At 34.1% G+C, this 3,791-nt stretch overlaps 1 non-coding gene across 1 annotated transcript; it reads left to right on the top strand.

Annotated features, from left to right (window-relative positions):
- The first annotated feature begins 1,418 nt into the window (after window positions 1-1,418).
- LOC118967506 (U6 spliceosomal RNA) lies at window positions 1,419-1,522 on the top strand. Its single transcript, XR_005054599.2, has one exon. It is a non-coding gene; the product is annotated as a U6 spliceosomal RNA (small nuclear RNA).
- Window positions 1,523-3,791: the final 2,269 nt, after the last annotated feature.

The raw sequence follows: 3,791 nt of genomic DNA, 5'->3' as shown, positions 1-3,791 counted from the left end.
ATGACCCAGTAATTCTACTTCCAGGAATTTACCCAAAGAAAACAAAATCCCTGATTTGAAAAGATATGTGCACCCCTATGTTTACTGCTGCATTATTTACAATAGCCAAGATATGGAAGCAACCTAAGTGTCCATCAATGGATGAATGGATAAAGAAGACATGGTACATATATAGGGTGGAATATTATACAGCAATAAAAAAGAGATCCTGCCGTTTGCAACAATATGGATAGATCTAGAGGGTATTATGCTCAATGAAATAAGCCAAGTGGAGAAAGACAAATACCATTTGATTACACTTATTTGTGGAATATAAATCAAAGCAAAACAAAATGAACAAAACATCAGTAGACTTATAAACACTGAGAAGCCTGTTGGTTGCCCTGAGATATGGGTTGGGGTGGGTTGGTGTGGACAGAGAGGAGGATAAAGAGACACAAAAAGTTTCAGTCATAATATAAGTTGGTCACAGAGATAGTAGTACAGCATGGAGAATATAGTCAGTGATTCTCTAACATCATTCTGTGTTTACAGATAGTTGACATGCCAGAGAGGGTGAGGATTTAATACATGTGTAACTGTTGAGCCACTCTATTGTATATTTGAAACCAATATAAGATTGTATACTAATAAACTTGAATAAAAATTTAAAAAATTTAAAAAGAAAAAAAGAAAAGAAGTAGAAAACATGAAAATGGAGAAAATCACTGGTATAGAGGTCAATTTAAAAATAAAGTTGAACATGATAAAAAATAAAGTGAACCAGAGAGCAGAAGGTGCTGGCCCAAAGTCTTATGCATCTTCTAGAAGGTCTGGATCTTTACACAGTGTACATTGCCTCTTAAAATAATAATTAGGATGGGAAGAATTTACATGAAGTGGTGTTCTGAGTTATTGGTCAGTCTGAGAGTGAGACCCAACTTTCAGCATTTCTATTCCTCTTTTTTCAAAATGAATTTTGTTCAATCTCTCTTCCCAAAAAAGTAGTGACTGTAGATACTGGTGGATATTTTTCTCTGACTATTCTGGGAAAGAACTGCTTTACTATGTTTTATTCACAGATGTTGAAAGTAAGTCTAAGCTCCACAATAAAGCATTATTTTTTTTTTGGAATATGGTGTGAAAATGAAACACATCAGGATTGGAGTCCTTGTTCTACTATTTGTTATCTGTGCTTCAGATAACTTATCCTTTCTAGACTTCAGAACCCCCATATATAAAATTTGAACAAAAAATATCAGCTTGAAGAATTAATATAACTATTAAAAGGAATAATATGGACAAAGCAATTAGCCCAAGGCTTAGGATAGCCCAAGCACACCATGAACATTAGTTAGTTTTATTGTTATCTGCAATGATTTTGGAGAATAGTTTAAGAGATTTTCATTATTTTGAGACTGTGTTGAAAAGTGGGTCAGGTGCTCGATTCAGCAGCATATATCCTAAAATTGGAATAGTACAGAGATTAGCATGGTCCCTGTGCTAGGATAACATGCAAATTCGTGAAGTGTTCTGTATTTTTTAGGAGAAAATACAGCTGACCCTTGAACAACACAAGTTTGAATTGTGCAGATCCATGTATACATGGATTTTTTAGTAAATATAGGGTACTCTATACGTATTTTTCTCTTATGATTTTTCTTAATAACATTTTCTTTTCTCTAGCTTGCTTTATTGTAAGAATATAGTATTTAAGGCATGTAACATACAAAATATGTGTTAACTGACTATTTATGTAATTAGTAAGGCTATTAGTAGTTAAGTTTTGGGGAGCCAAAAGTGATATGCAGATTTTTGACTGCATGGGGGGTCAGCAACCCTAACTCCCATAATATTCAAGGATTAACTGTATTTGCAAATAATAGATCCAATAAGAGGTTAATATCTAAAATATATAAAGGACTCATATCTGATTAAAAGTGGGCAGGGTATCTGAATAGATATTTTTCCAGATAAGACATACAGATGGACAAACATACACATTAAAAGGTATTCAACATTATTAGTCATTTAGGGAAACATAAATCAAAACTACAGTGAGATATCACCTCACACCAGTCAGAGTGGACACTATTCAAAAGACAAGAAATAACAAGTGCTGTTGAGGATGTGAAGAAAAGGGAACCCTTGTGCACTGTCAATGGGAAAATAAATTGGTGCAGTCACCATGGAAAGCAGTAAAGAGATTCCTCAAAAAATTAAAAATAGAATTAACCTTTTCACTTCTGGGTATTTATCCAAAAAACAAGAAAACACTAATTTGAAAACCCACATGTTCATTGCAGCATTAATTACAACAGCCAAGACATGGAAATAATTAGAGGTTCATTGATAGATGAATGAATAAAGACAATGTATATATATTCATATATACAATGAAATATTACCCAACCATACAAAAGTTACAAAATCTTGCCATTTGGGACACCATGGGTGGACCTAGAAGGTATTATACTAAGTGACATACATCATAAAGAGAAAAATACTATATCATTTAACTTACATGTGCAATCTAAAAAACAAAACAAAACAGAATCATAGATTAAGAGAACAGAATGGTGGTTGCCAGAGGAGAGGAAGGTTGGGGAGTGGGCAAAACAGGTGAAGGGGGTCAAGAGGTACCAACTTCCAGTTATGAAATGAGTAAGTCATAGGGATATAATGTAATGCAATGTAATGGTAACTGTAGTCCATAATACTGTTGAGCATGAAAGTTGCCAAGAGAGTAAATCCTAAAAGTTAACTTTGTATGGTTAAAATGGATGTAACTAGACTCGTGATTGTTTCACAATGTATATAAATATTGATAATGTTTTACTCCTAAAACCAAAAAATGTTATCTATCAATTATACTTCAATAAATTTCTTTAAAAGTGGGTCAAAAAGTGTATGTATAGTCAGGATGATTTCTGTGTTAATGAAAAATAATACTGTTTATTATTGTGAGAATAAACTCCCCTATTCTTTGTCACCTGTTTCCTAAAAAGGATTTGATTTTTTTCCTACTGTTTGAGGTAAATTAAGATTGAGTTCTAAAAATTAATACCATGATAATTTTCACTCAACCCTGAGCCAGGTGTTCTCAATTCAGACATAAATGAGTTTAAGTTATTACAAAGGAAAGGACTTTGTCCTTGTTTGAAAAGTGTCAGCAAATGGACCAACCTGACTCAGGTTGAAACCAGGTAATCTGATGATATTCATCTTCTTTCTACTTTGAGAATTTGTTCTAATAACACATTGTCATCTTCCAACTTGTGCAATGATGCTATTGACTGCAATTATGCTTTGTGTGGGGAAATTTCTGAACAGAAAAATGTGTGATAATCATTTATTTCACTGATCATCATTTACTTCAAGGTATACACTTGAAAATACATCTTTGGTTTTCAAACTCAGCCGTTTGTTGCTATGTTAGCTTTTTTATTCCTCCATTGTAAACTCACAATCTGAAACATTAACACAGCCACACTGGTCTCCCCCACGCATTTCTGACCTCAGCAAGCCCATCCAGAGCTCTGCTGTCAGAGGCACTGCAGAGAGCAGCATGTCCTCAAGTAGCCACTACAGTTCAGCACAGATACACCACTGTCTTCATTCTTTGTCTACGTTAAGTCAAATATATTTGTGATGGGCATATAGTCAGCACTGCCAGGCTAGGTTTTTATTCATTAGCACTTACTGCTGACTCAGATGTTTCTTCTGGTATTTAGAGTGTTTAAAAGAAAGGTACAAAGTGACATCAGTAGAATGAGCAAAGGAAGGACTGCCTACAATCCTCTACTCCAATA

The sequence above is a fragment of the Manis javanica genome, chromosome 2, assembly GCF_040802235.1.
Source record: "Manis javanica isolate MJ-LG chromosome 2, MJ_LKY, whole genome shotgun sequence".
Classification (NCBI taxonomy): Eukaryota; Metazoa; Chordata; class Mammalia; order Pholidota; family Manidae; genus Manis; species Manis javanica.
The sequence above is the reverse complement of the archived record's forward strand: the minus strand, read 5'-3'. Positions and strand labels throughout refer to the sequence as shown.